The sequence below is a fragment of the Capra hircus genome, chromosome 14 (assembly GCF_001704415.2).
Source record: "Capra hircus breed San Clemente chromosome 14, ASM170441v1, whole genome shotgun sequence".
Lineage (NCBI taxonomy): Eukaryota > Metazoa > Chordata > Mammalia > Artiodactyla > Bovidae > Capra > Capra hircus.
Genome location: NC_030821.1, coordinates 88,866,311 through 88,892,977, shown reverse-complemented (window position 1 = coordinate 88,892,977; position 26,667 = coordinate 88,866,311). Strand labels below are relative to the sequence as shown.

The window sequence follows — 26,667 nt, the reverse complement described above, 5'->3', positions numbered from 1 at the left end:
TTTTGGACTTTGTGGGAGAAGGCGAGGGTGGGATGATTTGAGAGGGTAGCGTTGAAACGTGTATATTATCATATGTGAAATGAATCACCAGTCCAGGTTCAATGCATGAGACAGGGTGCCCAGGGTTGGTACACTGGGATGACCCTGAGGTATGGGATGGGGAAGGAAGTGGGAGGGGGGTTCTGGATAGGGAACACATGTGCGCCCGTGGCTGATTTATGTCAATGTATGGCAAAAACCACTACAATATTGTAAAGTAATTGGCCTTCAATTAAAATATATAAATTAATTTATTTTAAAAAAGACACCAAATATTTGCTGTTTCCATTTGTAAAGTTTGGGGACAGCTTGTTATGTAACAATAGATAACTGATGCATAACCCTATAGATTCCATACCCATTACTATAGTAATTTATTTAAAACCTTCAGCTCTTGCTTATATTTTCCTGGCTGCATGTACTATAAAACTGCCTTCCTGAGCCAGCATCCATGCAGCAGAACATTGGTGAAGAAATCCACACCCTTGGGCACCCTAATGTCCCTGTATATTAACTGGGTTCACATGGCCTCACCCCATGGGCTGTTACTCTGTCATAACTTAAGACTTGTAAGCTGACTTGCCCATTACACCCCCATAAGAATATTTTGCCTTGTCAATAAAGGTCCGTCTAGTCAAGGCTATGGTTTTTCCTGTGGTCATGTATGGATGTGAGAGTTGGACTATAAAGAAAGCTGAGCACTGAAGAACTGACTCTTTTGAACTGTGGTGTTGGAAAAGACTCTTGAGAGTCCCTTGGACTGCAAGGAGATCCAACCAGTCCATCCTAAAGGAAATCAGTCCTGGTTGGTCATTGGAAGGACTGATGTTGAAGCTGAAACTCCAATATTTTGGCCACCTCATGCGAAGAGCTGACTCATTTGGAAAGATCCTGATGCTGGGAAAGATTGAAGGCAGGAGAAGAAGGGGATGACAGAGGATGAGATGGTTGGCTGGCATCACCGACTCAGTGGACATGGGTTTGGGTGGACTCCTTGAGTTGGTGATGGACAGGGAGGACTGGTGTGCTGTGGTTCATGGGCGCACAAAAAGTCGGACATGACTGAGTGACTGAACTGAACTGAACTGATGAATATTTTGTAATTTTTACTTGATCTCTAAAACATAAAACTTCAGTTCAATACATCAACTTTGATAACTTTCTGCATTCTTCATTGATAAAGAGATGTGGTTGGATGGGAGCTCCCTCATCTTACAGAGCATATGAATTTTGAGGGGAAATTATTTAACCCATGCATGCATGCATGCTCAGTCACTCAGTTGTGTCAGACTCTGTGTAACCACATGGACAGAGGAGCCTGACAGGCTACAGTCCATGGAATTTTCCAGGTAAGAATACTGGAGTCAGTTGCCATTCCACTCCAGGGAATTTTCCTGATACAGGATTGAAGCTGTGTATCCTCCATTGGCAGGCAGATTCTTTACCTTGGGCCATCTGGGAAGCCTATATTCAACCCATAAAACATTTCAAAGGCATGTATCTCAAATCTAACTAATTCTGCTTTCACTTACATTTTTATTTTCCAAAGCATGTCATTTTTACTCAATTGACTGTAGTAAGCATCTACCTGGTATCAAAAATTCTTCATAATCCACTTTCAATCAATTATGCTCAAGGCAAAATGTGTTCTTTTAAAACATAATTTAAAATAGTCTTTTTGTTTAAACCCTAGTTGCTTTCCATCATACATATATTAAATAAGTCCAAACCCTTAATCACAGCCTACAGGCCTCACATCATGTGACTCCTGTTTCCCTTTCATCCTGCTTACTTATGCTGCCCACACTACTAAATCTTTCAGTGTCTCAAAGACACCAAGCTTTTCCATTCCTTATAGCCTCCCCGCATAAGGAATGGACTTCCCGTCCCTTGATGTGTGACAAAATTTTATTGGCCTGTCCTATTCTCATCCTTCAGGTTTCATCTGAAAATCATCTCTTTAGAGAAGCTGTTTTTTTTTTTTTTTTAACCACCCAATCTATGGTTTCTTACTTTATATTCTTTCCAAGATACTTATTTGTCTGTTTCTTAGTATTTGCTAATTTAGGCAGAATGCCAAAGAATTGATGCCTTCAAACTGTGGTGCTGGAGAAGACTCCTGAAAGTCCTTTGGACATCAAGGAGATCAAACCAGTCAATCTTAAGGGAGATCACCCTGAATATTCACTGGAAGGACTGATGTTGAAGCTGAAGCTTCAGTATTTTTGTCATCTGATGCGAACAGATGACTCATTGGAAAAGTTCCTGATGCTGGGAAAGATTGAGGGGAAGGAGAAGAGGGTGTCAGAGGATGAGATGGCTGGATGGTATCACCAATGCAATAAACATGAACTTGGGCAAACTCTGGGAGATGGTCAGGGAGAGGGTAGCCTGGCGTGCTGCAGTCCATGGGGTCACAAAGAGTCAGACACCACTGGGTGACTGAATAACAACAACAATTTTTAATTATTTAATTGTTCTTTGATTTTTTAGTAGCCTATAAGCTCCGTGATTGTATACTCTTCCCTAACACAGCACAAGGCACAAAATAAGTGATTGCTGCTGCTGCTGCTGCTAAGTCGCTTCAGTCATGTCCGACTCTGTGTGACTCCATAGACGGCAGCTCACCAGGCTCCCCTGTCCCTGGGATTCTCCAGGCAAGAACACTGGAGTGGGTTGCCATTTCCTTCTCCAATGCATGAAAGTGAAAAGTGAAAGTGAAGTCACTGAGTCATGTCCAACTCTCAGCGACCCCATGGACTGCAGCCTACCAGGCTCCTCCATTCATGGGATTGCTAGATACAGTGAATTCCCTACATATGATCCTTTGAACTTTCAAAGATAAGAGCATGCCTTCTCATGTCAGGTCACATAAGTGAATCCACATGGCTGGTGTATATTGTCATGTATTGACAATACACCTGTGATTTTGTGTATTTTACTATATAGTACTACATAAAGTACAGTAGTATAGCATCTTTAATTCGTGCCCAGAATGTCTGGAAGCAGGTGTAAAAGCAGTGGTGATGTACTTGGTACTGCTAAGAACTGCCAAGTGATAACAATGAAAAAAAAGTGAAAATAATAGAGTGGAGCGAGGCAAAAAATATGGTAGCTGTCACTCCTCCTTATAACATGAATTGTTCAGTGATTCTAAAAAACAAGGACAAGATTATGGAACATATGAAGCTTGTTGCACTAAGGATGTCAGCAATAATATGGAAAAAGTGTGGAAAAGTGATGGAGGTGATGGAGAAGCTTCTCTGTGTGTGGGTGCAGGATCAGCGTCAGCACTGAGTCTCACTCAGCTGAATGACGATTCAAGAGAAAGGCGAAAAACTTTACAAAAATGCGAAGAAGAAACACAGCAAAGAATCAGAGGGCTCATCTTTTAATGCCAGCTGTGGCTGGTTTCATCTGTTCAAGCCTAGAGCCAACCTTCACAATGTAAAAGTCAGGGGTGAGGAATCAAGTGTGGATTTGGTAGTTGCCTGAGAATTTCCTGAACTGCTTCAAGAAATTATTGATGAAGGTGGATATTTACCTGAGCAGGTTTTTAGTATAGATGAGATAGGACCAAATGGGCAGGGGAGAGGTTAATGCCAGGCTATAAAGCAGCAAAGAGTAGGCTAAATCTGTTGTTTGGTGGCGATGCTTACAGTGATATGAAGCTGAAATCTCACTTAGTTTAATGAGTGGCAAGGTGGTGAATGCAGCTTCGGGAGCTGCAGAGGAATTTCCTGAAATGCTTCCTGAAATTATTAATGAAGGCACATATATACATGAGTGAGCGTTTAATGTGGATGAGGCAGGACTGTACTGAAAGAGAATGCCAGACCAAAGTTATATCAAGAAGGAAGAAAAGTTGATGCCAGGCTAGAAGCAGCAAAGGATAAGCTAACTCCGTCACTTGGTGGCAATGCTTCCATGATATGAAGCCGAAGCCTCTCTTAGTTTATCATGCAGAGAACCCAAGAGCCCTTAAAACATAGCCAAGTGCTCTCTTCCTGTTGTGTGTAAGTATAACCCCAAAGTCAAGTTTACACAGGCCATTTTCCAGGACTTGTTTTTCCAGCACTTTATCCTGGAGGTAGAGAAATATTTCTTGAGGAATGACATCCCATTCAACATTATTTTGTTGCTTAACAATGCTACAGGCCACCCTCCATTCATGGACAATTTTCATCCCAATATCAGAGTAGTATATCTGCCACCGAATACTACGTTATTCATCCAACCTATGGACCGGGGAGTTACAGCGACTTTCAAGAAATACTGTTTGCATCACACTCTTTGTCAGGCAGTAAAGGTGAGTGACAAATCAAGAACAGCATTGTGATAATTTTGGAAAAACTATAAAGGTCATAAAAAATTGCTTGGTGTGAGAATATGGCCATCACCATGAATGGGGTTTGGAAGAAACTCTGCCTGCAGGTTATTCATGATTTTCTTGGATCTGAGAAAGTGGGTGAGGAGTCCAAAGAGGTCTTCAGCAACTCAGTGAGCCTCAGTGAGAAGTTACAGTCAGCCTCAGCAACAGCTGCAAGAGGACGACTTCGTTGAACTCCTTGCTGTGCACACAAGGAGCTTACTGATGAAGACCCCATGAAATTGAAGGCCCAGAGAAAGGATGAAGAGGGACAGGGGGAAGGAGGGGTGACTGAAGAGATTCAGGATGCAGGAAATGGCAAGGGAATTTTCTTTATTTGATGGGGTATTGTTAGTTTTTGAGGCACAGGGTCAGAACACAGAACAGTACAGAAAGGTTGCATCAGCCATTCAGAATGCAATCCAGGCCTACCGTGTTATCTATGATGAGAAAAGGAGCTACAATCCAGGCATTACTGGATCATTCTCTCTCTCTTTTTTTTTTTTCCCCAAGAGAGTCGAAAGAATTGAATCCAGCAAGGAACCAGAAGCTGTGCCATCAACCTCAGGCGTGAGTGAATTTGCAGTTTGCCCTCCATCTTCTAGTGCTGAGGATATTTCAGCTCCAATACCTTCCGTCTCTCCCTCCTCCAGTCGGTATCTCTTCTTGCCTGTTCACTGGATGCCAGTCCCTGGATGCCAGCTGTTATACTGTACTACTGGACTTTGCAAGGTACTGTACTGTCAAAAACACTTTTTTTATTTTTTGTTCTTGCTTTTATGTGTTATTTGTGGGAAAAGTATTGTAAACCTACTATAGTACAGTGCTATATAGCCAATTGTGTTAGTTGGGTACCTAGGCTAACTTTGTTGGACTTATAAATAGATTGGACTTACAAACATGCTCTCAGAATGAAAATTGTTCATATGTAGGGGGCTTACTTTATTAAGTGAATGAGTTGGTTGGAATTTGCAACATGATAAACCCCATAGGTTGATATTAGCTGCGCCCACTTGAGTACTTTCTGTTTTAATAGCTGTGTAGCACATATATGTGTCACAGCTCAGCTAGAGTTCTCTCTTCCCTGGACTTTATTTCTTGCAGTCACTTCTCATGCGCCTTGTCTCCAGACTCTCCATCTATATGGCTGCTTTCAGTTGACTTTATTTCAGTTTGCCACATTTCTTGGATGCCCTGATTTTTTAAATTGCTCCATACTTTAACTTTCCCATGTATAGTAAGGCTGTTTATTCAGTTTAAATGAATAAACATTTACTGAGCATCTACTTAACTAACCTCTGTAGTTGCAGGATGAATAATATTTCACGTTCTACCATTTGCAGAGAAGAAGGCTTTAAAGATCCTGAAACAAATCAATCATTGATCTATTTAACACATAATCACTAAGCAGATACTCCCCTTAAGGCATGTTGTAACATGTTGGGAGTTGGAGGTGGTAAGAGTCCCGCCATTGGTATGATTGTCTCTGTTGGTAGAGGTAACCAGTGAATAACTAGCCACGCTTAATTATATGTTGAAAATGTATCGAATGTCTCAGAAGACAAAGAAAGCACCTTCTGAAAAGTGAGGAGCACATGTGGTGGGGGAGGAGGGCGTACGACCAGGTATGGGCGGGCAGAGAACAGTTTTCTGAGGAAGTGGCATTTAATCAGAGATCTGAAGGACAGTGAGAGGTGACTAGTCATCTTCACCAGGGGGAACAGAGGGTTCAAATACACTGAGGTGGGTGGGAGTAGAACAGGTTCAGAAAAAGAGAATAACAGTGTGGAGAGTGAAAAACAAACAACAGAGAAAGCTGTCATGGCAGTTGATGCTGTTGATAAAGATGAGAGTAAAAATCAGTAGGTGTTTATCTCATAGCAATGTTGGTTGAAGAATTGTAAACAGAGAAGTCATTGGTGTTTACATTTTTAATAGCTCATTCTCACCTCAGCTTGAGCGGTTTGAGGAGGGTAAGAATGGACATGAGGAATCAACTTAGGAGGCTACTTCCTGACAATGGTGGCTTGAGTGAAGATGGAGAGAAGGAAATGTATCCAAGAGACATTTGGAGGTAATATCAATAAAATTTGTCAATGATTATATGCAGCAAGAATGACGATTTAGATAAGGGCAAATTTGCATACCACTGGTTCATATTCAGTGACAGTTTGATCGATGCATTTGTGTTTGTTTTTATTTATACAATTGAGTATTTTATCCTATGTGTGTGTCTGCACGTTTCTATGAGAAGAGAAGGCAGGGGGCCCCACATGTGGTTTAATAACAGTCACTTCTTTTCCTCATAAAGACAATCTGAGGAGGGCTCGGCTGGTGGGAAGTCTTTCCTCTGGGCCTTGCAGTGCCCACTGGGATGGACCGTTGGCCGATATCGAGATACGCTGCTTCCATGATGGTGCGCTCGGTAACTGGCATTCGGTGTTGGCTGGAGATCGGGGCTCAGCAGGAGCCATTGGCAGAAGGTGTCAGTGCCTCTTCGCATTGGCACCGTCAAGGCTGCTCAGTCTTCCAGGTAGCATTGCAGCTGTCTTCCCTGAGACAGGAAAAGAAAACTGCCAGGATCTCAACGCCTATATCCAAAAACATCACATCCAACATTATTCTACTACTCAAAACAGTCACTAAGCCTGCCGGATTCAAGGTGCCTGTGGAACTGGTACAGGGGATGGTTAAGAAGAATGTCTTGGCTTAATCACCTCTCAGTGGAAGGAGTGTGGTGCCCACTCTGTTTATTGACATCTTGTTGATGGATAGTATCATTCAACACTGTTCCACATTCAATGACGTCTGTACGTCTGATGTGCTTATCAAGTCAGCGGACTGTGTTAAATTGATCAAGTTCAAATAGAGTGTCCAATAAGATACCACTAGAAGCTTCTCCCCTTTGGAATGTAAATTTCTAGAAAGAAGGGATATTGTCTTATGATTTGATGAGTATCACCTGATGATAGCTTGTTGGCTAGTCCACTAACTAGGGTTTTCCTGATGACTCAGTGGTAAAGAATCCGCCTGTCTACACAGGAGACTAGGGTTTGATCCCTGGATGGGGAAGATCCCCTGGAGAAGGAAATGGCAACCCACTCCAGAAATCTTGCCTGGGAAGTTCCATGGACAGAAGAGACTGGTGGGCTACAGTCCATGGGATTGTAAAAGAGTCAGACACAGTTTAGTGACCAAACATCACCACCACCCAACTAACTGACATTCTTTTAGTTGTTATAGAATGCTTTTTAACCAAACAACCCATGCTTATCTTTCCTTTCTCCAAGAATATGCCAGATTATGCCAAAAATCTTGTAATCACAAGCATAGGCATTATTCTAATGACATTCCTCTCCTGTAATATCCTAATAAGTAACCATTAGATTAACAATATTGTTTCTTAGTATATCCAGGTTGGTTCCTATTTGTCATCATTTTATTTTCTATACAAACCACCTATTCAATAATTTATTCCATAATTTTTCCAGGGATCAAAATTGAATTTGTTAAACTATGATTTCTAGGAGTTTTCCCTTTTAAGAGTCAATATGTGCCATTTAAAGATGTATTCTTCCTGTGCCTATTTTTACTTTCCTGTTAGGTACAGTTCAGTCTCTCAGTCATGTCTAACTCTTTGCGACCCTGTGGACTGCAGCAAGCCAGGCTTCCCTGTCCATCACCAACTCCTGGGGCTCGTTCAGACTCATGTCCATTCAGTCAATGATGCCATCCAACCACCTCATCCTCTGTCATCCCCTTCTCTTCCTGCCTTCAATCTTTCCCAATGTCAGAGTCTTTTCCAGTGAGTCAGTTCTTCGCATCAGGTGGCCAAAGTATTGGAGTTTCAGCTTCAACATCAGTCCTTCCAATGAACACCCAGCACTGATCTCCTTTAGGATGGACTGGTTGGATCTCCTTGCAGTCCAAGGGACTCTCATGAGTCTTTTCCAACACCGCAGTTCAAAAGCATCAATTCTTTGCTGCTCAGCTTTCTTTATAGACCAACTCTCACTTCCATACATGACTACTTGGAAAACCATAGCTTTGACTAGACAGACCTTTGTTGGCAAAGTAATGTCTCTGCTTTTTAACATGCTGTCTAGTTTGGCAGTAGCTTTTCTTCAGAGAAGCAAGTGTCGTTTAATTTCATGGCTGTGGTCACCATCTGCAGTGATTTTGGAGCTCAAGAAAATAGTCTCTCACTGTTTCCATTGTTTCCCCATCTATTTGCCATGAAGATCTTTTTTGTACAATTCTTATGTGTATTCTTGCAACCTCTTCTTAATATCTTCTGCTTCTGTTAGGTCCATACCATTTCTGTCCTTTATTGTGCCCATCTTTGCATGAAATGTTCCCTTGGTATCTCTAATTTTCTTGAAGAGATCTCCAGTCTTTCTCATTCTATTATTTTCCTCTATTCCTTTGCAATGATCACTGAGGAATACTTTCCAGGATTCTTCAAAAATCATTGAAAATGCTTTCATATGAACACTTATTCTTTCTTTATACTGTGATGCAATTTTTCGAGACTAGGACATTTGAATCAATATAAAGGTTTTAAGGGTCCTTTGAATATTTTCTTGATTTTTTGAGTATCATTTCACTCAAATATTGTCATACCATACTTTCAGGGTGAAAGATCATTTTCTTTTTAGTGGGAGATAAAAGTCAAGGAAGAGATTTAATAATGCTGCTTTTCCTCTATCTCTATTATCATTAAGCATTCTGAGCTGTGAAGGCAGTATATTCTTCAAACTTTTTATTATTACACATTTGAACATTTTGTTTCTTTTATCTTTCTTTATGTGGTCATCTTTTTCTCATCCTTACAATATTTTAAGTTATTTGTCCTAGTGATGCAACTATCTCCTTTAATTTTGGCCTTACTGAACCAGAGTTACATAGATTACCCCACTAGGGCCAATTTACTTTCTTAATACATTTTTCCTTTTCTCTTGAAGTATTGTCAATTTACAATATTGTGTTAGTTTCAGGTATACAGAGTAATGATTCATTTGTGCATATACATATATGTGTAATATCATTCCTTTTTAGATTCTTTTCCTTTATAGGTTATTACAAAACATTGAGTATCGTTTCCTGTCCTGTACACTAAGTCCTTTTTGGAATTTTCTTAATACTTTAAAAACATTTTTCCTGGAAGATAAAATGAGCTATTAAAATTTTCAGTGTCTTTTGGAGCGAGATTTGTTTACTGAAACCTTTTGTGCATTACCTGCATTTTAATACTGTATAGAATTTGACAGTTCCAACTTACAGGAATGCATTTCCTCACCTAGGCTGTTCTTTGATTTTGCTTTTGAAATTTAAGTCTCAGGCAAATCTGCCATTTCCATGTCAACACTGTCTCTCTATGATCTTAGTTGCTCTACTAAGGTAAAAATTGGTAAACAAACTCCTTCCAAAATTCTCTTTTCAAAACCTACCTAACCTTCTTAATTGATGCTTTCAGTGTCAACATCTGGAAGAATTTCTTTATATTCCAGAGTCTGCTCAGCAGTTTGTTTTCCAGATTGCAGGCAGGGCACCCAGGTGACATGTTAATCCTTAGAACACTAACTGTAAAGGAATTATTCAGCAACTTAAAAAGACAAACAAAATACAAATATGGTATGAGTTATCTAAATGCATCTTCATATTTTCTTTTTAGGAAAGGGAATAAGACACACCATGGATTTTTTTAATCTTTTTTCTCTGTGCCTCTCTTGAATTACACTGAATTAGAAGTGCTGCTGCTGCTGCTGCTGAGTCGCTTCAGTCGTGTCCGACTCTGTGCGACCCCATAGACGGCAGCCCACCCAGGCTCCCCCGTCCCTGGGATTCTCCAGGCAAGAACACTGGAGTGGGTTGCCATTTCCTTCTCCAATGCATGAAAGTGAAAAGTGAAAGGGAAGTCGCTCAGTCGTGTCCGACCCTCAGTGACCCCATGGACTGCAGCCCACCAGGCTCCTCCATCCATGGGAATTTCCAGGCAAGAGTACTGGAGTGGGGTGCCATTGCCTTCTCCAAATTAGAACTAGTAAAACTCAACTTAAACTTCCAAAAGGATATAAAAATGCAGATTCCTACCAATGTATTAAGTTTTCTAATAAGCTAAAAATGAAGTATCCTCATTGAGTCTATTACCCTCTGAATTACTGAACATGTCAAACATAGGAAGAATTTGATGCTCCACACATTCAACTCTGTTTTATTTTACTCAAAATTTCATGCTGTCAATATGTCAGAAACTCCAGTAACAACAGAGTATATACTGAGTCTCAGTTTTGTTTTCTTCAAGAAATTAATTTATAAAATAGAAATAAAATCTAGATTAAGCACAAGTATTAGCAGTTTTAATTCAGTTTATCCACTCTCCATTTTTCTACAGAAAACTATGGAATTATAAGATAGATTATGGATTTTCATAAGTATAAGCAACACCAGAAGGAATTTACTCCTGAATTTCTAAAACTTGCCCCATCATCAGTGTCAATGAGGGTTTTCATTAAAATGTACACTCCTAAGACCCTTCCTCAAGAATTCTGATTCTCTAGATTATCCAGAGTTAAATTTTTGACCTCAAACTCAAGCAATTCTTATGATCAGACAGTTCAGTTCAGCTCAGTCATTCAGTCATATTCTACTTTCTGTGACTCCATGGATTGCAGCACGCCAAGCCTCCCTGTCCATCACCAACTCCAGGAGCTTGCTCAAACTCATGTCTATTGAATCAGTAATGCTGTCCAACCATCTCATCCTCTGTTGTCCCCTTCTCCTCCTGTCTTCAATCATTCCCACTATCAGGATCTTTTGCAGTGAGTCAGTTCTTCTCATCAGGTGGCCAATGTAATGGAGCTTTAGCTTCAGCATCAGTCCATCCGATGAATATTTATGACTGATTTCCTTTAGGGTGGACTGGTTAAGTATCCTTACAGTTCAAGGGACACTCAAGAGTCTTCTCCAACACCACTGTTTTCTTTATAGTCAGCCTCTCACATCCATACATGACTACTGGAAAAACCATAGTTTTGACTAGACAGACTTGTTGGCCAAGTAATGTCTCTGATTTTTAATATGCTGTCTAAATTTGTCATAGCTTTTCTTCCAAGGAGCAAGTGTCTTTTAATTTCATGGCTGCAGTCACCATCCACAGTCATTTTGAAGCCCAAGAAAATAAAGTCTGTCACTGTTTCCATTGTTTCCCCATCTATTTGCCATGAAGCAATGGGACCAGATGCCATGATCTTTTTTTTTTTTTTTTGAATGTTGAGTTTTAAGCCCACCTTTTCACTCTCCTCTTTCACTTTCATCAAGAGGCTATTTAGTTCCTCTTCACTTTCTACCGTAAGGGTGGTGTCATCTGCATATCTGAGGTTATTGATATTTCTCCTGGCAATCTTGATTCAAGCTTGAGCTTCATCCAACCCAGCATTTCACATGATGTACTCTACATAGAAGTTAAAAAAGTAGGGTGACAGTATACAGCCTTGATGTACTTCTTTCCCAATTTAGAACCAGTCCGTTGTTCCACGTCCGGTTCTAACTGTTGCTTATTGATCTGCAAACAGATTTCTCAGGAGACAGGTCAGGTGATCTGGTATTCCCATCTCTTTAAGAATTTTCCACACAGTTTGTTGTGATCAAAGGCTTTGGCATAGTCAATAAAGCAGAAGTAGATGTTTTTCTGGAGTTCTCTTGCTTTTTTGATGATCCAGTGGATGTTGGCAATTTGATCTCTGGTTCCTCTGCCTTTTCTGAATCCAGCTTACACATCTGGAAGTTCTTAGATCACATACTGTTGAAGCCTAGCTTAGAATTTTGAGCATTACTTTGCTAGCACGTGTGACGAGTGTAATTGTGCAGTGGTTTTAACTTTCCTTGGCATTGCCTTTCTTTGGGATTGGAATGAAAACTAACCTTTTCAGTCCTGTGGCCACTGTTGAGTTGATCAGACAAATTTGGGAAATAACAGCATAGCTCAAAGTCCTCACTTTACAGATGAGGAAACAGACACAGGTTTGAACAGTGAACTGCCCAATGTTACCCAGCTGGGTGATAACCGAGCTGAGACAGGAAGATGGTTATTCATGGCCTCTTACTCTTTCCCATTTCCAAAATCATTTCTGTTTTGACATTTATATCTCAATTCCTAAAACATGATTATTCATCCAGTTCTGCTAAGTAGACTTTTTTTCATTATATAAGATTATTTGAACAAAAAAAAATACCATATTATTTTATCTTACTTGATGCTAGGATATAGGCACTGCTTATCTTGTTGCACTGGGACCTGCATTATAGCTCCTGAGAGTGGACAACCTTCACATGGCAGGAAGCCACCTGGTGACCCCTTTTAACTGAGCCTGGACAGAGAATTGCATAAATGTCTTATAACCACTGAGAGCTTTAATGGTGCACTTTGAAATTAATTAAAATTGTTGATGGAATTCATGGAAGTAGAAGAAGGCTGTTCTTAAAACTAATAAATTTTTAATGCTTTCATTTAAGAAGAATATTTATTATGTCTCTTTTCCTGAAATATACTTGCTGTATTTGAAATTATTAATAGATCATCATAACCTACAAGGCAAAGATAACCAAATGCATTAGTGCTATAGCATGGATTTTGAGGCAGACCAATATTTGAATTCTGACTTGGCTTTCTAGTGACTGTTTAGGCATAGGCAAGTCACTGCACATCTGAGTCTTAGTATTTTCAAAAATCAGTTATTAAAACAATACCACTTATTTCACATCATTTTCTTGTAGATTAGTGATGGCATGGGAAGTGCTAAATATGGTGGAGGAAAGGAGAAGGGCTTCATTTATAAGAATACATAATTATTATAATTATGGGTTATATAATTGTAATAAATTACTATTATAATAAATTGGAGAAGGAAATGGCAACCCACGCCATTATCCTTGCCTGGAAAATTCCGCTGACTGAGGAGCCAGGCCTGCTACAGTCCATGGGATCATAAAGAGTCTGACACAACTGAGCAACTTAACTAACTTTACTTATTGTAATAAATGGTAAAAATTAGCACTATTTACAAGCATACTGTATAACTCTGAGTCATCTATATTGATGCACTCATGCTGAGTCAATCATTGGTGATATAAGTCTGAGAACAAGAGTTTCATGTTCTCAGGGCCAAGGAGAGGTTAGACTCAGAACACCAGAGCTGAAACCAAGTAGGCAGGAAGAGGGGCTCATTGGAATATTGTATGAGCCCCAGTTATATTTTATTTAGACTATAGGCTGGGCTTGTTGTATCAAATATTCCAAGCACTTGACAGAGAAAAGTTAAATTGAGCTAACATCACACTGTTAAAATATAATTATTTAAGATTATTTGGCTATATATATTTTTTCCTTGAAAAACAAAATAAAATCCATATATAGAAAAATATTTGAATTATTTTTCTAGAGATGGTAGCATTCAGGTAATAAACTTTGCTATCTGAATTATTATCAATAAATCCTAAACATATTTAAATTCTTTTTAAAAATATTACTTATATGATAAGATATGAATTATGTTTTCATAGTTCTAAATATCTAAACATAAATCTGTCTTCATACATGGATATAGCATTCAGTTATTGTGTGCTTGCTGAGTCGCTCAGTCATGTCTGACTCTTTGTGACCCCATATACTGTAGCCCACCAGGCTCCTCTGTCCATGGAATTCTCCAGGCAGAAACACTGGAGTGGGTTGCCATTTCCACCTCAGGGGATCTTCCCAACCAGGGATCAAACCTGCATCTCTTGTGTCTCATAAATTGGCAGGTGGACTCTTTACCAATGAGTCACCTGGGAAGCCCATTTAATTTTTAGTTACATATAAAACCTGTATTCAGATATGTTCCTATTTATGTTGAATATTTTTATATAATCAGACTAGGCTAATGAATAATAATTCAGGAACAATGTTATCATTTTAAACTTAAATTTTGTTTTATATCTGTGAAAATAAGAGAAATAAAATATCAAGAAATCTATTAAAATTCTTCTACAGGTAAGAAAATTATACTAGACTCTTTTAACCTACTTTTCATTTCTGATTATTTAATTATTTAATAAAACCTTAATTTTCAAGGTTGCAGAAGAATGGATTCAAGACATATGGTAGCTAAGAATTTTTATATTTTTCAACCTATGTGATTAAAAAGTTTGCTGAAAGAGACTTTGAAAGTAAAGTTCTGGTCTGAGATGAGCATTTCCAGCTAATGTCAAGCTATTCATAACCTCCTGAAAAACTTTCAGAGAATGTGACTTTGGTAGTATAATTGAGGGCTTCCATAATAAAACCCAAGTGATTGGAAAATTAAATTTCCATAGTGTTCTTACAGTAAAAAGTAGATTCTAATAATCATTGAAAACTTAGCCTATATGAATTAAAATTTAATATTAAACTCTAGCTGTTTTTAGGTATGACTTTTAGAAGATGTTAGATGGTTTTAAGTGCCCACTGTTATGTGCTACTAAATAGTGACACTTTCCACGCAATTACTAGGGTAAGCATTAATGGATATAACCACCAATATTTTCATTTTATAAAAATTGTTAAATGTATCAATTATTTTAGTGTGAAAAGAAAAAAAAGCACTCATGGGCACTTTTGAAAAGAATGTTTTAGAAATTGTCAAGCAAATACTTCTTACCCTTCTGCTGCTGCTACTGCTGCTGCTAAGTTGCTTCAGTCATGTCTGACTCTGTGAGACCCCATAGACGGCAGCCCAGCAGGCCCCCCCATCCCTGGGAATCTCTAGGCAAGAACCCTGGAATGGGTTCTCCATAAATAATCACCATGTAACCATGATATTAAATTCTTATATTATTGCTCGTGGAGTTCATAAGATTTCAGAGTTTCATTGAAATGCAATAGGAATTTTAGAATCAGGTTGTCTCCCTTGTTACCTAAAGAAAATTAACGTTGAGATCTGAATAGCATATCAGATCTAGTATACTGCAGCAGAAGACTTTTTGTTCTTCTTTGTAGTCTCATGTCTATTGGAATGTGGACTGGAGACAGATTTTAGGTTTAACAGACCTCATTTTTTATTAAAATCCTAAAACATCTGTTTGCTATTTTCAGTATTTTAATTTATGCTTTCTTTTTAACACAGGTATTTTATTTCTACTTTTTCTCAGCTTGTTTAGCTATAAATTTATCTAAGAGATATAGTTATCAGATAAAAGAGCACTTGAAACCTATGTATGAGAAGGAAATATTTAAATAAACCCCTAGTAATGAGAAAGAGCAAGTTGGCTTAAGTAATCTGGTAAATAAGGTAGCTGGAGCTTTGTTACCATAGCCTCTGCTATAACGACAGCTAGAGAAAGTGATAGGCAGAGAGATAGGTGATGGAGAGTGATGAGAGATGGATGGCAGGTAGATAGATAGATACGTACATACATACATGCAAACAGATGGATGATAAGCAGATGATAGACATAGATAGAGAGCCAGAGAAGATGTCATTAGGAGTATTCTACGGCTCCTGATGTCTTAAAAGAATCTTCAAAAACCCAATTTCACATCTGTGAAGTGATTAGATATCACAAACCACCCAACAAACAATTTGACATTACACATTCATGAGAAGGGCATGGCAACCCACTCCAGTAACTTGCCTGGAGAATCCCCATGGACAGAGGAGCCTGGCCAGCTACAGTCCATGGGGTTGCAAAGAGTTGGACATGACTGAGCCTTGGAGTATGGAATGAAGCAGGGCAAAGGCTAATAGTGTTTTGCCAAGAGAACACACTGGTTATAACAAACATTCTCTTCCAACAACACAAGAGAAGACTCTACACATGGTCATCACCAGATGGTCAGCACCAAAATCAGATTGATTATATTCTTTGCAGCCAAAACTGGAGAAGCTCTATACAGTCAGAAAAAACAAGACCAGGAGCTGACTGTGGCTCAGATCATGAACTTCTTATCAGACTTAAATTGAAAAAAAGGAGAAAACCACTAGACCATTTGATTTAGGTATGACCTAAATCAAATCCCTTATGAATATACAGTGGAAGTGAGAAATAGATTTATGGGACTAGATCTGATAGAGTGACTGATGAACTATTGATGGAGGTTTGTGACATTGTACAGGAGACAGGAAAAGAAATGCAAAAAAGCAAAATGGCTGTCTGAGGAGGCCTTAAAAATAGCTGTGAAAAGAAGGGAAGTGAAAAGCAAAGGAGAAAAGGAAAGATGTAAGAGTCTGAATGGAGAGTTCCAAAGAAAAGCAAGAAGAGATAAGAAAGCCTTCATCAGTGATCAATGCAAAGAAATAGAGGAAAACAACAGAATGGGAAAGACTAGAGAACTCTTCAAGAAAATTAGAGATACCAAGGAAACATTTCATGCAAAGATGGGCTTGATAAAGGACAGAAATGGGATGGGCCTAACAGAAGCAGAAGATATTAAGAAGAGGTGGTAACAATACACAGAAGAACTGTACAAAAAAGAGCTTCACAACCTAGATAATCATGATGGTCTGATCACTCATCTAGAGCCAGACATCCTGGAATGTGAAGTCAAGTGGGCCTTAGAAAGCATCACTACAAACAAAGCTAGTGGAGGTGATGGAATTCCAGTTGAGCTACTTCAAATCCTGAAAGATGATGCTGTGAAAGTGCTGCACTCAGTATGCCAGCAAATTGGGAAAACTCAGCAGTGGCCACAGGACTGGAAAAGGTAAGTTTTCATTCTAATCCCAAAGAAAGGCAATGCCAAAGAATGCTCAAACTACCGTACAATTGCACTCATCTCACATGCTCAAAATTCTCCAAGCCAGGCTTCAGCAGTACATGAACCATGACCTTCCAGATGTTCAAGCTGGTTTTAGAAAAGGCAGAGGAACCAGAGATCAAATTGCCAACATCCGCTGGATCATGGAGAAAGCAAGAGCTCCAGAAAAACATCAATTTCTGCTTTATTGACTATGCCAAAGCCTTTGACTGTGTAGATCCCAATAAACTGTGGAAAATTCTGAAAGAGATGGGAATACCAGACCACCTGACCTGCCTCTTGGGAAACCTATATGCAGGTCAGGAAGCAACAGTTAGAACCGGACATGGAACAACAGACTGGTTCCAAATAGAAAAAGGAGTGCGTCAAGGCTGTATATTGTCACCCTACTTATTTAACTTATATGCAGAGTACATCATGAGAAACGCTGGGCTGGAAGAAGCAGAAGCTGGAATCAAGATTGACGGGAGAAATGTCAATAACCTCAGATATGCAGATGACACCACCCTTATGGCAGAAAGTGAAGAGGAACTAAAAAGCCTCTTGATGAAAGTGAAAGAGGAGAGTGAAAAAGTTGGCTTAAAGCTCAACATTCAGGAAACTAAATCATGGCATCTGATCCCATCACTTCATGGGAAATAGATGGGGAAACAGTGGAAACAGTGTCAGACTTTATTTTTAGGGCTCCAAAATCACTGCAGATGGTGATTGCAGCCATGAAATTAAAAGACGCTTACTCCTTGGAAGGAAAGTTATGACCAACCTAGATAGTATGTTGAAAAGCAGAGACAATACTTTGCCAACAAAAGTCTGTCTAGTCAAGGCTATGGTTTTTCCCGTGGACATGTATGGATGGGAGAGTTTGACTGTGAAGAAAGCTGAGGGCCAAAGAGTTGATGCTTTTGAACTGTGGTGTTGGAGAAGACTCTTGAGAGTCCCTTGAACTGCAAGGAGATCCAACCAGTCCATCCTAAAAGAGATCAGTCCTGGGTGTTCATTGGAAGGACTGATGCTGAAGATGAAACTCCAATACTTTGGCCACCTCATGCAAAGAGCTGACTCATTGGAGAAGATCCTGATGCTGGGAGGGATTGGGGGCAGGAGGAGAAGGGGACGACAGAGGATGAGATGGCTCGATGGCATCACCGACTCAATGGAGGTGAGTTTGGGTGAACTTCAGGAGTTGGTGATGGACAGGGAGGCCTGGCGTGCTGTGATTCATGGGGTCACAAAGAGTCGGACATGACTGAGTGACTGAACTAAATTGATTGAGCAACTAAACACAGCACATTATACATTCATACTCCTAAAATTTATTTTAATTATATAGCCATCTTACTCTCCTCATCTTCTATACTTTTTCCCTCTTCTCTAGAAACAATGACCAAAAAAATTGTTTTCAATTATGTCTCTGTAGAGAAGACTCTTGAGAGTCCTATGGACTGCAAGGAGATCCAACCAGTCTGTTCTAAAGGAGATCAGTCCTGGGTGTTCTTTTGAAGGAATGATTCTAAAGCTGAAACTCCAGTATTTTGGCCACCTCATGCAAAGAGTTGACTCATTGGAAAAGACCCTGATGCTGGGAGGGACTGGGGTCAGAAGGAAAAGGGAATGACAAAGGATGGCTGGATGACATCACAGACTCAATGGACATGAGTTTGAGTGAACTCTGGGAGTTCATGATGGACAGGGAGGCCTGGCGTACTGCAATTCATGGGGTCGCAATGAGTCGGACACAACCTAGTGACTGAACTGAACTGAGCTGACCCCTATTTTCAAGTTTTACCTCTAAGTAGCTCACCAGTGTATTTTTCCAAATATTAATAAAAATATTTCCTCCCTTAGCAATGCTGCGGTATCAGCTATAAAGACTATTTAAATCTTATACAGTTAATTCAATATGAATATTAGAATTGGTATTGCTTATTATATTTTGCATATTGTATTGGCTAAGAGGTTGAATTCTGAAGAAAAGGATACTGGGTCTAATTTGTAGTTCTAACTCTTATTTGAGTTTCTTAACATCTCCTGAATCCCAGTTTCTCCATCAATAAAATGAGGAGAGTAATGCTTATCTTAATACAGTTGTTGTAGAATTAATGGTAAAGTGTGTTAAGTACCAATTACTATCCTCAGTGTATCAAAAGTATGCAGTTACCTCAAATATAGAACAGAGGTAATAATAGTATCTACTTCAGAAGTGTTTTTGTGAGGAAGGAGTGAAAAAAATGCAACTAAAACACTCAGGACAGTAAGTATTACTAGCATAGGGCATGGTAGTGAGCAATATATTTTATTGCTATTGCTCTTAGGGATAACTCAATATCATTTTTTTACATATACATTTAATATGTACAGCAATTAACTGAAACAATAATTGTTCATGATTTGTATTATTTAAATAGTACTTTTATACATAATATTAAATCAGTTTATTATTGTCCAACCTATAAATAAGTCATTCTACTGGGTTCAAAATTTCAAACTCATACATTGGCATGTATTTAATAGACAATATGACATAATTATGATAGATCAGTTGATAAAGAATTCTCCTGTGATGCAGGAGACCCCGGTTCAATTCCTGGGTCGGGAAGATCCCCTGGAGAAGGGATAGGCTACCCACTCCAGTATTCTTGGGCTTCCCTTGTGTCTCAGCTGGTAAAGAATCTGCCTGCAATGTGGGAGACCTAGGTTTGATCCCCGGGTTGAGAAGATCCCCTGGAGAAGGGAAAGGCTACCCACTCCAGTATTCAGGCCTAGAGAAGTCCATGGACTAATTCCATGGGGTCGCAAAGAGTTGGACATGACTGAGTGACTTTCACTCACTAACTCACTCACAGAGTCTCCATTTCATAATTCTTAATGTCCAAACCATTATTTAGTAGTAAGCTTCATGTTAAGAAAAAAAGATAATCTGTGATTCTTATTATCTATTTAAATATTTATAATAGAATGATAATATTCTTGATATAGTCTTCATGAAGACCTCATGTTTCTTACACATATGTATTTTATCAAGGCTAATAGAGGGAGCAATAAAATAGAAAAAATATATCAATCATGAAATAAATTATATCAAAATGGTTAACTTAAGAAAGTATAGGTCATCTTAAAGGTATCATGGAAGAAGATTCAGGCAAGTCTAGCATCTTCCAAATAGTCATCAGGAAGGAAAATAACTTTAGTGATACTCTAACTAAATCCTTTGGTTAGGTTCATACTCAGTTGCTTAGTTTAGCTTTTGCAGTAGTAACCTGGAAATAATTTGTAAAGGTCTTTGCTTATTAAAAAGATTTGCCATTATAGCAACAACACAATCTCATTCTAGATAACATCCACATGAATAAGTGCAATGCTCTCCCTGTTGCCTACAAGCTTTGGATTAAAAAAAGTTTTTTTTTAAATCTCATAGCTTTATTCTCTTAGCTAAGTTCATATCTGCCTGGTTTCAAGCCAATTTTTAATTGAATTCAGTTAGTGTAACTGCTCCTCAGAGATGTCCATAAAATGTGCTTTCCCAGATTTCCTAGCAGAAGTCCCATTATCTCTGTTCAGCATTCCCAAGCAGACAGCAAAATTGCCATCAAGCTCTATCTTGCTCAACAACGACTCATTAATGTGGTCACTTCATGGGCTCTGTGTTTCAATTATAATTTAGAATGAATTAAAATTCATTTAAATGGATAACATCCTCTCTTACTACCCCAGTGGAAATCCATTTCAGAATGTTCTATCTCTTCAAGGTAGTTCAGGATAAAGTAGGTTATATTATATATCCTAAATTTTATGCCATCAATCTTATTCTCCTTTATAATTTAATCCTCCATTTTCATTCATCAACTGAATAAAATACAGTCAAAGGTTTAAGACATATACTCTGCATAGATAAAACATCAAAAATTTACATTTAAGATAATATTTAATAATTTAGGATTTTTATTTCAGTATTTGAGTACATCAAAGCTGTATATTGTCACCTTGCTTATTTAACTTGTGTGCAGACTACATCATCAGAAATGCTGGAATGGATGAAGCACAAGCTGGAATCAAGATTGCTGGGAGAAATATCAATAACCTCAGATATGCAGGTGACACCACACTTATGGCAGAAAGTGAAGAAGAAATAAAGAGCCTCTTGATGAAACTGAAAGAGGAGAGTGAAAAAGTTGGCTTAAAACTCAACATTCAGAAAACTAAGATCATGGCATCTGGTCTCATCACTTCAATGCAAATAGATGGGGAAACAATGGAAACAGTGACAGATTTTATCTGGGGCGGGGCTCCAAAATCACAGCAGATGGTGATTGCAGCCACGAAATTAAAAGACACTTGCTCCTTTGAAGAAAATTTATGACCAACCTAGACAGCGTATTAAAAAGCAGAGAGATTACTTTGCCAACAAAGGTCCATCTACTCAAAACTATGGTTTTTCCAATAGTCGTGTATGGATATGAGAGTTGGACTATAAAGAAAGCTGAGTGCCAAAGAAATGATGTTTTTGAACTGAAGTGTTGGAGAACACTCTTGAGAGCCCCTTGGACAGCAAGGAGATCAAACCAGTTCATCCTAAAGGAAATCAGTCCTGAATATTCATTGGAAGGACTGAGGCTGAAGCTAAAACATCAATTCTTTGACCACCTGATGTGAAGAACTGACTCGTTTGAAAAGACCCTGATGCTCGGAAGATTGAAGGCAGGAGAAGGGGATGACAGATGAGACGACTGGATGGCATCATCGACTCAATGGACAGGAATTTGAGTAAACTGTGAGAGTTAGTAATGGACAGAGAGGCCTGGTGTGCTGCAGCCCAGGGGCTTGCAGAGTCAGACATGACTGAGTGACTGAACTGACTGTAGCACAGATTTTAGAATCAAGTTGTTCAGGAAGTGAGTAAAGTTATTTGCTACAGATTGAAGGGGCTTCCCTGGTGGCTCAGAGGGTAAGAATATGTCTGTACTATGGAAGATCTGGGTTTGGTCCCTGGGTTAGGAAGATCCCCTGGAGGAGGATCTTCACGGCCACCCACTCTGATATTCTTGCCTGGAAAATCCCCATGGACAGAGGATTCTTAGAAGTCATATTATGGTGTTTCAGCATATTATAAAAGTATCTCATAGAATGAATTCTAAGGTTGTAAAATCATGGATAGTAACATCATGCAAAGGTATAGAGATTTACATTTAAGTTAGAATACATTCCCATGTATTAAATCATTTATGTCAACCCTGCGAAAGACTGGTATTTTTATTCTTATTTCATATGTCACGAGTTGGCATGTTGCGGGCTGTGGGCTAAATATGGCCAGCCACTTGTTTGTGTAAATAAAATTTATTTGGATAACAGCCACGTCCAATCATTTACATATTTTAATGGCTGCTTTGGAGCTACAAAGACTGAGTTAAATAGTCATGACAGAGAAGAATAGCCCACAAAAACCTAAAATATTTACTCTCTGATCCTTTACAGAAAAAAATTTGTCCAACTTATTATAAAAGACTAAACTGAAATGCAGTTTGACTAATGTTATAAATTTATATCTAATTGAATACAAATGTGCAATCACTCAAATGTAAATCCAACTCTTTGAATCCAAATCCTGGTTTATTTTCTCCTTAACATCATGTGACTATTAGTCTAAAACACCTGACTCAAAAATGAAAAGCCTTAAGTTATATATTTTTTTGGTATGATTACATAGATGCTATTTCAGTGTATAACTACTTAAATATCTGAACTCTACAAGGAGTAGAAATGATGTGAGAGGGAAAACCAAGACAACAGGAGTCACATTCCATAACCCATGTATCGGTGCCCAGGAGCTGGCAATAAGAGGTTATATGTTTGCCATAGGGAATGCAACTTTCAGAAGCCCAAACTTAGGAATGAGGTACTCAAACAGAAGGCTATTGATGGAAGATGGAGTCAGAGGGAACTCTGAAGACCGACACTGAAGTTCCAAACAAACAAACAGAAATATTCTGGATTCCAGGGCACTGCTGTGCCATCTGGTCAAACAGCTGCTTTTTAAACTCTTTGAGCACTTGGAGGCTCTCCTCTGGTTATTGTGATAGATTTTACTGTGCTAATAATAGCTGTCTGAGTTTTTGTCATAGAACTCACTTCATCATTTCAGCAATTACTATGATAATTAAATACATTTACTTTCTTATTCCAATCTCTGTGCGTGGCTTGACAATTTTAAAGAATTTTACTGCCTTATTTATAAAGTTCAGGTTTTTTAAATGTCATTTTTTTAAAATATAAGCTACATTTTGTGTTAGCCCATTGCTTTCTTATACTTATTCAAATATTTTCTTTCTCTTTAGTGGACTAATATGCTCTATTATTATTATTATTATTTTTGGCTCCAAGTTCACTTGATTTAATATACGTCAATACAGATCTCATATATGTTTAAATCACTTTGGCTTGTAAATTAAGTCCTTTGCAAAAACTAAAATTTCTGGACCCCATTCTCACTTGCATAATACTAACAGATGAATAAGTCCCTTAATTTGTATTTTCATATTATGGATATGATATACAAATAATATATATCATTTAATAAGAAACATGTTTGTTAAGACTATGATCAGTTTGAAGAAGAAAATATTGAGAACTAAATAAGGTAAAATTTGTATTTATAATTATTCACATTGTTGCCTTTGCATAAGTACATTTAAGTACCTTTGCACGATTGTATTATCCTGTGTTTAATATTTTATATTTTTAATTAAAAATATTTTGAGATACATTAATAAAGTAAATGATGTAAAGAGATATACTTTTTGAATTTCAAAGCAATAAAGGGGAGAAACTAGCATTACACTATAAAACAATTTATGTAAAATTTCAAAATCATATAATACATGGCAAAGAATAATAAGGGTAAGGGTAAACAGCACAGTCAGAAAACAGATAGCAATTTCCAGGTAAGGGTTAACTCTGAATAAGAGGAAAAACGTAAAGGATAGTGATAGGAGGGATTTAAAACTGTATCTAAGTTTTATTTCTTTGTAAGATGACCTGTGGGATATATTGAAAAAATTTGGCACGTTAAATCTGACTATAGTTGACATTCGAACAAAGATTTGAACTGTGCAAATTCAATTACATGTGGGTTTTTTTTCTAATAGTAAATTCTTTAGTACTACACAATCCATTGTGGATACAGAGGAACTGATATTTGGGAGCCAACTACAAATTATATTTCGATTCTCAGTTGTGTGGAGAGAAAAAAAGCACTTAGTCATGGCATTGTTTCAAGGTTAACTGTATTTTTATTATTCTGTTTTTATGCCAGTGCCACACAGTGTTGATTACTACAGCTTTGTAATAAAGTTTGAAATCAGAAAGTGTGATGCCTCCTTTTTTTTCTTTCTTTCTCAAAATCATTTTGAGATTTTAGAGTCGCTATTGATTCCATATGAATTTTAGTTTTTTTTTTTTCTGTTTCTGTGAAAAATATCTGGGATTTTGATAAGGAGTATGTTGAATCTGCAGATGTTTTGAGGGTGGTATAAAATTAACAAGATGAATTCTTCCATGAATATGATGTTTTTCAATATATTGAGGTCTTCAGTTTCTTTCAGTCTTATAATCTTCAATGTACAGATCTTTCACCTTCCTGGTTATATTTATTCCTCAGTATTTATTCTTTTTAATGCTATTAAAAATTGGATTATTTTAATCTGATGGACATTGTTGTACATTAAAATGCAACAGAGTTTTGTACATTTATTTTGTATCCTTCAAATTACTGAATTTATTTATTTGTGCTAACTCATTTGTTGGATTCTTAAGATTTTCTGTATATAAGATTGTATCTACAAACCAGCAAGTTTACATCTTCCTTTCTAATTTGGATATCTTTATTTACATTTCTTGCCTGATTACTCTGGCTAAGAGTTTGAGTACTATATTCAGTAGAATTGGCAAGAATGAGCATCTTTGCCTTATTGCTAATATAGAGGAAAAGCTTTTAGCTTTTCACAGTTGAGTGTTATGTTATCTGTGAGTTGTCATATGTCTTTTATTATGTTGAGATGCACTGCTTTTGAACCAATTTATTGAGTGGTTATATCATTCAAAGATGGTGAATTTTGTGAAATACTTTTCTTTATTATTTGAGATGATCATAGGATTTCTATCCTTTATTCTCTTAATGTGGTGGATCACATTGTTGATTTGCATTATATTGATTCATCCTTGTGTCCAGGGATAATAACACTTGATCATGATGTATGATCCTTTTAATGTTCTGTTGAATTCAGTTGCTTAGTATTTTATTGAAAATTTTTGTATCTATATAAAACAGGGATATTAATACTTTTATTTTCTCTAGTGTTTTAGGCTGACTTTGATATCAGTATATTCCTTGCTTTAAATTTTTTGGAAGAATTTGAAAAGAATTGATATTACTTCCTACTTAAATATTTGGTGGACCTCACCAGTGAAGGCAACTAGTCCTAGGCTTTTCTTTGTAACTTTGTTAGGAGAATTATGATTACAGATTTAATTTCCATACTCCCTAACGGAGTGTCCATATTCTCAATTTTTTCTTGATTCAATCTTTGTGGTTGTATGTTCCTAGGAACTTATCTGTTTTTCTCTACGTTATACAATTTGTGTCATATAATCCTTGGAATTTCTACACTGTCAGTTATTGTAACTCCTGCTTCATTTTTATTTTGATTCTTCTCTCTTTTCCCCCTTAATTAGTTTTGCTAAAGTTTTGCCCAAGCAATAATGCTGAAGAAGCTGAAGTTCAATGATTCCATGAAGACCTACAAGACCTTCTAGAACAAACATCCAAAAAAGATGTCCTTTTCATCATAGGGGACTGGAAAGCAAAAGTAGAAAGAGATACCTCGAGAAACAGGCAAATATGGCCTTGGAGTACCAAATGAAGCAGGACAAAGGCTAACAGAGTTTTGCCAAGAAAACACACTGGTCATAGCAAACACCCTCTTGCAACAACACAAGAAAAAAAACTCTACACATGGATATCATCAGATGGTCAATCCTGAAATCAGATTGATTATACTCTTTGTAGCCAAAGATGGAGAAGCTCTATACAATCAGAAAAAGACAAGATGTGGAGCTGACTGTGGCTCAGATCATGAACTCCTTATTGCAAAATTCAGACTGAAATTGAAAAAAGTAGAGGAAAACCATTAGAACATTCAGGTATGACCTAAATCAAATCCCTTACAATTATACACTGGAAATGATAAATAGATTGAAGGGATTAGATCTGATAGACAGAGTGCCTGAGGAACTATGGATGTAGGTTGGTGACATTGTTCAGGAGGCAGGGATAAAGACAATCCCCAAGGAAAAGAAATGCAAAAAGGCAAAAGGATTGTCTGAGGAGGCCTTACAAATAGCTTAGAAAAGAAGAGAAGATAAAGGCAAAGGAGAAAAGGAAGGATATACTCATTTGAATGCAGAGTTCTAAAGAATAGCAAGGAGAGATGAGAAA

General features: G+C 37.9%; 1 long non-coding RNA gene across 1 annotated transcript; it reads left to right on the top strand.

Annotated features, from left to right (window-relative positions):
* On the top strand, positions 4,830–25,983 carry LOC108637501. Its single transcript, XR_001919106.1, has 4 exons — positions 4,830–4,978; positions 5,062–5,140; positions 6,347–6,482; positions 25,905–25,983. It is a non-coding gene; the product is annotated as an uncharacterized LOC108637501 (long non-coding RNA).